Here is an 8,415-nt window from a genome sequence, read left to right as displayed (position 1 = left end):
GCGGCCTGCTCTCCAGCGCTCCGGGGTTGCAAAAATCCTCGAGGCCTCCCAGGCTCTCACCTGCCTCGCCACCCGGCCTCCCCACCACACCCCCTCCTCCTCCTTGACTGCGCGGCTTTGGCTGACGGCCTGCAGTGCGCTCGCTTGCGCTGTCTCTGTCTCACACACACACACTCACACAGGTACGCACACACGCACACACTATCTCTTGCTGGACAATGAGAATGGCGTTTCTCGTGACTCTATACTTTTCGCGTTATCTGTCTGGGACTTGCGAGCAAGTGATCTCTCCTGGGTGAGTACATCTAACAATGTGTTTTGCCTGCAGGACATTGCGTATGGAGGCACTTGCGCTTTGACTGTGTTCAAATCCGTGCAAACCCCGAAGTGTTTGGCACAGGACATAAACATTTCACAAACTTTGCCCAAAGACTTGCTCCGCCTTCAAAGCCTTCTGACTTTAAATGACTGTTTTACATTGAATGAGAAATCTCAGTCGGACCAGAAATATGAGATGACGAAGGTTTCCACATGTAACTGTGTCAAACGGAGGTGGTTGATTGTTTTGCTGTTGCTTGTATCTGGTAATGTGCAACCTAACCCGGGCCCTGAGCTGCAGTGTGTTCAGACACCATCTGATTTTAAATCTCTGTCAGGGCTAAAAATCATTCATCTCAATGTGCGCAGCTTGTTGTCTAAAGTGGATATGGTCAGAATATGGGTTAAATCAACAGATGCGGACATTGTTGTAATATCAGAAACATGGCTGACAAAATCAGTCACTGACAGAGACATTAACATAGATGGATACAATGTTTATCGTGCTGACAGACCAAAGAAAGGTGGCGGTGTGGCCATTTTTGTAAAATCAAAATTTTGTGTTAGGGTAATTCTGACTGAATCACTCAGCAAACAGCTGGAATTTCTGGCAGTGAGTTTAGAATTGTCTAAGGGTCTCTGTTTAACTGTTGTTGGGTGTTATAGACCCCATCTGCACTGAGTGATGCGTTGCAGTCTTTGATGCACCTTTTATCCAAACTAAATTATAATGAAATTGTGTTTGCTGGTGATCTTAACTGGGATTGGCTCAAGCCAGTATCAGATGAATTTAAATCATTTTGTGACTCTGTCAGTCTTACCCAGTTGATTAATTCACCAACTCGGCCAAATCCTAAACAGCCCGAGAGATCCACTCTAATTGATTTGATCCTGACTAATGTTCCTCATAAATTTTCAGCTGTTGGTGTTTTTTGCAATGATTTAAGTGACCATTGTGTTGTTGCTGCTACTAGAAACACTAAAATCCCTAAATCCAAGCCACGTGTTATTTTGAAGAGGGATCTTAAACACTTAAATGAACAGGGGTTTTTTCATGATTTGTTCAATTTTAATTGGAGTAGAATAGAGCAGATCCCTGATGTTGAAGCAGCATGGACATTTTTTTATGATGGTTTTACACAAATTTTAAATAGACATGCACCTTTTAAAAGATACAGAGTTAAGGGGCGTGATAACCCCTGGTTTCCCCCTGAACTAACTGAATTTATTCATGCACGTAATGTGGCTTGGGCAAAGGCAAGGGCAACAGGTTCTGCTACTGACTGGACTATTTTCAGACAACTGAGAAACAAATGTTCCTCTCTTATTAAGAAAGCAAAATCAGAATATTATTTGTCTGTCACCACAAAAAATTTAAATGATCCAAGGAAATTTTGGAAAGCCATAAAGTCCTTTTCTGTCAGCAATCATTCCCTAACAGTGCCCAACCTTGTTATGAAGGATTTTGTTGCTATTCATGACAAAATGGAAATTTTGAACTGTTTTAATGAGCATTTTGTGGCTACTGGCTCCCTGTGTGACTCCGCTTGCAGTGCGTCTGTGAAACCCAGTACTGATGTGTCTGTCTGTGTTGGTCAGTCTTTTAACTTTGTGCCTTTCTCTGCACAGGAAGTTTGTAGGGCTCTAAAAGAACTAGACCCGAGAAAACCTTCAGGACCTGATTTGATTGATCCTTATTTCTTGAAATTGGCAGCCGATTTTGTGGCCGAGCCTCTTACATATCTTTTTAACCTAACTTTGCTGACTAAGGAAATTCCAAGAATATGGAAATCTGCCTTTGTCCTCCCCTTATTGAAAGGGGGAGACCCAAGTATTTTAAATAACTATAGGCCAATATCTAATTTGTCAGTACTGGTTAAAATTCTTGAATCTCTTGTGAGTGCTCAGCTAAAGGAGTTTTTATACACCAATGATATTTTATCAACATATCAATCAGGTTTTAGAAAAAAGCATAGCACTATCACGGCTGCACTGAAGGTGGTAAATGACATTTCTGTAGGTCTTGATAAGAAGCAACATTGTGCAGCACTTTTTCTTGATTTGTCCAAAGCTTTCGACACAGTCGACCACGATGTTTTAAAACTTTGACTTCTGAACTCAGGTCTCTCAAAAGAAGCAGTTTCTTGGTTTTCAAACTATCTTAGTAATCCGTCTCAGTGCATTAGGTATGATGGTCTATGCTCAGATTTTGTCGATCCACAAAGGTGTGCCACAAGGCTCTGTATTAGGTCCACTTTTGTTCACTATTTATGTGAATAATCTGGGTCAAAATGTGTCAAATGCTACTTTCCATTTTTATGCTGATGACACTGTTTTATACTGCTGTGCAGCATCTCTTGCACTGGCAGTTGAGCACTTGCAAAATGCTTTTGTGGTTGTTCAGGATAAACTGCATGAGCTGAAACTCGTTTTAAATGCAGATAAGAGAAGCTTATGTTGTTTACCACCTCAAAGGCTAGGTTACAAAATGTACCTGTGGTGGTCACTGTTGATGGAAAGGAGATAGAAGTTGTTAACTCGCAAGTACCTGGGTATCTTGATCGATGACTCCCTTAATTTTAAACCTCATGTGCTGAACCTGGTGAAAAAACTGAGGCTAAAACTGGGTTTTTATTTTCGGAATAAGTTGTGTTTTTCTTTTAATGTAAAAAAGCGTCTAGTTGCTGCAACTTTTTTACCTGTATTAGACTATGGTGATCTCTTGTGCATGCATGCCTCTGCTCAATGTCTCCATATGGTTGACTCAGCCTACCATGCGTCCCTAAGGTTCATTACAAATTGTAAAGCACTGACTCATCACTGTGAGTTGTACTCTCGGGTAGGATGGCCCCCCCTGGCAACCCGTAGGCTCCTACATTGGTACACCTTTATATATAAGGCAATTCTTGGTCTGCTTCCATATTACCTGTGTGTTTTCATCATGCAAAAAAACACCGGGCAGTATTCACTGCGTTCTCAGGACCTCTTTATGCTCTCTGTCCCAAATGCTTGGACTGAAATTGGGAAAAGGGCTTTTGGGTATTCTGCACCCTCAGCCTGGAATTTGTTGCAGAATGATTTAAAACTGAAGGAGCTCGTGTCGTTAAATGTTTTTAAATCTAAAATGAAGGACTTGGAATGGGATGTCTATGGGATGTCGATGTTTTTAGCTTGACTGTTTGTACAAATTACTCCCAGAAACACTCGTCTTGATTTATTGGTAGTTTTTCTTTATGCAAATTTTAGTGCTTGTGAATTTGTACTTGTTCTCCCTGTATGTCTCTGTCTGCAACTTTGTGTTTTTGCTGCTGACCGTCTTGGCCAGGTCTCCCTTGAAAAAGAGATTCTTAATCTCAACGGGACTAACCTGGCTAAATAAAGGTTAAATAAAATAAAAATAAATAAAATTACAACACCTGTAGGAATGGAATCAATTACCTGGTAAAATTCTTTTACTGTAACCGGAAAACCAAACTTTTGTATAAACTCCACATAGGACATTAATAGGCCATCTGGACTCAGCAACTGAGTGACTGTATGAATATCTCTTTCAAACCAGTTTCTAAGGAAGAGGCTCTTTTTGTTGTGTAAAATGTCTCTGTTGTTCCATAGATAATACTTCTGAGGGGAGAAATTGTGTTTGTAGATTATTTTCCATGCAAGTAAGACCTGGTAATGGAACTCTGACAACACTCTGGCACACTAACAAATAGGGAAGTCCACCAATTTGGTTAAATACAAATTTGGGGATAAAGTTCCATAAAGATGAATCATTTTTTTTAAAAAAAAAAAAACTTTTTAACCAATTAATTTTAAATACATGGTGTAATGATCCAAAGTCCAAAAACTCAAGCCCTCCATTCTTTCTGGTATTGATTACGACAGATTTTCGGATGTAATGTATTCTATTCTTCCACAAGAAGTTAAACAACATTTGATCAATTTCTTTGATTGTTTTACTGTCCAGAGCCAGAGAAGAGGCAGCATAAATGAGCCGTGAAATTCCCTCAGCCTTGGATAGGAGCACACGACCCCTCAAAGACAGATCTCTCTGCAGCCATTGATTAAACCTGCTCTCAGCCTTTTTCATTCTGGGCTCAAGGTTCAGAGAGCATCTCTCCTGCTGCTCTTTTGTTATGGTAATACCTAAATAATTTACCCTACTTTTAACACAAATATCATCGATTGAGGTTATATCATTGTTTTTTAATGCAAATAATTCACACTTACCTAAATTTAAGCATAAACCTGATGCTTTAGAAAAAACCAAGATTGAACGAATAGCCGGCTTTACTTGTAAAGTGTCTTTAAGAAAAAGTGCAGTATCATCTGCTAGTTGACTCAGGCAAATTTTCCTACCAGCAATAGAGATGCCCTCCAAATTACATGATTTTATATATACACAAAACATTTGAGCCACCACTAAAAACAAATAAACAGAGACAGGGCACCCCTGTCGTATTCCTCTCTCCTGATAAAACTTCTATGTAGTACCACCAGTCAGTTTTACAGAGCTATTACCATTTGTATAAAGAGTTTTCATTGCATTGCAAAAATATTCCCCAAACCCAAATTTTTCAAGGCAATAGAAAATAAACGGATGCTCAACAGTATCAAAAGCCAGGAAAAGGATAAAACTATCATCTTCAATCAAATCTGAGTAATCAATGAAATCCAAAACAAGTCTTAGGTTATTAACAATGTGCCTTTTATCAAGCCCCAACCTCCGGTGCAGACGAGTGAGACCAATGCGGAAGTGCCAAAAACTGCAGTTCACTGACTGTCCACTTGAGGCTGGCTCCGGAAGTGAGTCAATTCCCATAGACCCCCATGTTAAAATGCCCAACTTTCGAGCAGAAATAAACATGTTTACAGCCTGGTACAAAAATGGTTTTGGTCTCTATAGTTAATTTCCTCTTTCATGACAACTGTGGGGACAACTGTACTCTGTTTTGAGTGAAGCAATATGGTATCAGATTGTTGTGTTGATGGTTGTCAAAGTGAACGTCTTCTACGTATCGACAATATTAGCCGAATGCTAATGTAGCTAACATTTTTCCCTTACGTGTGTGTTTGTGTGTGATCATAGTATCAAATGTACTAGATGGGCAGGTTTTTGTGAGGGCTAGATGCTTCAAATCCATGAAGAAGAATGAGGAGCCTCACAAACTAGAGGTTTGACCATAGAGAGTGCCAGTTGCCAGTTGGCATAAGCTCCAGGTTCTCATTGCTTCCTACTGTTCTTGCTGCCGTTGCAGTACTTCTGTGCACTTGCTGCAGTTGCAGCTCTTTCTACGAAGTTCTTACACAGCTAGAAGTGTGGAAAAGTTCACACACACTCTTGTTTGTTTGTGTGGCCTTGCTAGCCCCCAGGAGTGCTGCATTTTATGTTATTTGATTAGAGGGGGACAAAATATATTTTCCAGCAAAAGTCACAGCCTTGACTTAACTCTTTTTCTTTCATCTCTTTCCATACTTCTATTTCATCTCTCTCTATAGGCTTTTACTTCATGTTACTGTTGACAGTGATGCAATGTTATGATATTATATATAATTATTATCTTTTGTTGTGTGTAGATATCACTGGCCACTGACAGTGGAAGTTTGATGGCTTATTCCTGCAGCTGTGTAGCTGGTAAAGGCTTCTGCAACCATGTAGTAGCCCTCCTTTACCAGACTGCACACTATTTGCAGCTCAGTTTGCCGACTGTTCCACCACCCCTGGCCTGCACAAGTGATTTACAACGCTGGCATAGACCGAGAACACAGGTGGGTGTAAGTTAAGTGAAATCAAGAGTAGAATATTTTCATTTAGAGCGTTATTTTCACGATTATGTTGTGTATTTACTTTGTTTTCACATTATTTAAGGACAGGTGTTTAAGTACTGATCCACACACACACAGTCATAGCACATCCTGCAAAAGTGATCACATTTTATTCTAAATTTTAAGGGAATCCTGAACCTGTGAATGATGTGATGGTGCAAAAACCAACGACGGTGGGCAAGAGTGGTCTTAGCTCCACATTGTACCAGGCATATTCAGGTGATAATTTATAGTCATTTTAATGTTGCTTTGAAACTATGATGCTGATTTCAATGGTTATGACTTACTATTTGTCAGCCCCCTAATGAAATGTTATATGGCAGTATTTCAGTACCACAAGACTTTCATAGAACAATTATTATGGTTAGACATAGCTTCTATTACAAAGCCATTAAACAGGAGCAGAAAGAGAGTTGTTATTAGAGTACATATAAGTTTAAAGCAGCAGTTGATTAGACAGGCTCCTTTTTTTTCTTCTTTAGGACCATTTCCTGACCCTGACATGATGGCATCTGGAGCCAAGCTACGCCAGGAGCAACCCCAGCCTCTCATTGCTCTCGTATTAGATGGCATGTCTGAGATAGAGCTGACTCCATCTAAATTTGGGCCTGTCCCACAAGGATCCCTGCTGTCATATCATTGCCCACCTGAAAAGTCCAGTGACCTTATCCTGCACCACTTGGCTCCTGAATTCCCGGGTCTTCCTTTTATGCAGCATACTTTTTCCAAGTTGCACTTTGTTCCAACGTTGCATCAGCTCATGCACCTCCAGTCACTCCAAGTGTCACCACAAATGGCCAGTGAAATTGAGAAGGGAACCAGGCAGCAGTCAAAATGTCCTGCATGGGCACAGTTACGTCAACCACGTTTAACTGCCAGTCGCTTTCGAGAGGCCTGCTCTTCCTGGGAGGGAAGTGTGGACTCAGAGTCTGCAGCTAAGGCCCTCGCTGTCCAAATGATAAGAGGCTCCAAAAAGCAAACTGCTGCAATGAAGTGGGGTCTCCTAATGGAGTCAGAGGTCCTGGCAAGTTATGCTGAAGTAATGCGAGTTAATGTGCTCCCTGCTGGATTTGACATTCACCCAGAAGCACCACATCTCGGGGCAAGTCCAGATGGTAGGGTTGGTTGGGTTGGACGTGCTGACGTATTGCGTTAAGCGAGTTGTGTCATTTCCGGTGTTTCTGTGACAGCTTCTCTGTACTGCTCTGGTGAATTCCACTTGCCTGCTTTCTCACCTCAGTTGCTTTAACGCTGCTTTTACGTCTACTTCAAGTCATAACCCACACTGGTTCTGTTTAAGCACTTATAGCTCTCCTCCTTTCTACGACTTTCTCGCTAATCTCTTAGCTGTTGTTTGCACGCTCTTAGCCTTGTTAGCTACATTAGCTTAGCCATGGCTTCTCCTTCTCCTGCTCTTTCTTGCCCGGTGTGTCAAATGTTCAGTTATGCCTCTGCCTCCTTTAGCGACAGTGGTAATTGTAACAAGTGTAGCTTATTTGCTGCGTTGGAGGCGAGGCTTAGTGAATTAGAAGCGCGGCTCCGCACCATGGAAAACCATTCAGCAGCTGCGGTAGTTAGCCAGTCCCCTGTAGCCGGAGCCACATAGCATAGCCTTAGCCTCTGCTAACTGTCCTCCGGTAACTCCCGTTCAGCCGGGAGGTTGGGTTACGGTCCGCCAGAAGCACAGCTCAAGCCGAAGCCCATGGCTCACCACCAGCCTGTTCACGTTTCCAACCGCTTTTCCCCACTCAGCGACACACCCGCTGAGGATAAAACTCTGGTTATTGGCAGCTCTATTCTGAGAAACGTGAAGTTAGCAACACCAGCGGCCATAGTCAAATGTATCCCTGGGGCCAGAGCGGGCAACATTGAATCAAATTTAAAGCTGCTGGCTAAAGCTAAACGTAGATTCAGTAAGATTGTTATTCACGTCGGCGGCAATGACACCCGGTTACGCCAATCGGAGGTCACTAAAATTAATATTGCCTCGGTGTGTGAATACGCAAAAACGATGTCGGACTCCGTAGTTTTCTCTGGACCCCTCCCAAATCTGACCAGTGATGACATGTTTAGCCGCATGTCATCATTTAACCGCTGGCTGTCCAGGTGGTGTCCAGCAAACGATGTGGGTTTCGTTAATAATTGGCAAACTTTCTGGGGAAAACCTGGTCTTATTAGGAGAGACGGCATTCATCCCACTTTGGATGGAGCTGCTCTCATTTCTAAGAACCTGGCAAATTTTATTAGTAATTTAAACCCCTGACAACCCAG

The 8,415-nt window shown here is 41.8% G+C and overlaps 1 long non-coding RNA gene across 1 annotated transcript; it reads left to right on the top strand.

The window, feature by feature from the left end:
• The first annotated feature begins 206 nt into the window (after window positions 1–206).
• Window positions 207–6,949, top strand: LOC125904346 (uncharacterized). Its single transcript, XR_007451438.1, has 4 exons — window positions 207–295; window positions 5,896–6,087; window positions 6,271–6,363; window positions 6,627–6,949. It is a non-coding gene; the product is annotated as an uncharacterized LOC125904346 (long non-coding RNA).
• The last annotated feature ends 1,466 nt before the right edge of the window (window positions 6,950–8,415 follow it).

Source organism: Epinephelus fuscoguttatus, linkage group LG17, assembly GCF_011397635.1.
Source record: "Epinephelus fuscoguttatus linkage group LG17, E.fuscoguttatus.final_Chr_v1".
Classification (NCBI taxonomy): domain Eukaryota; kingdom Metazoa; phylum Chordata; class Actinopteri; order Perciformes; family Serranidae; genus Epinephelus; species Epinephelus fuscoguttatus.
This window is presented reverse-complemented; position numbering and strand designations above follow the sequence as displayed.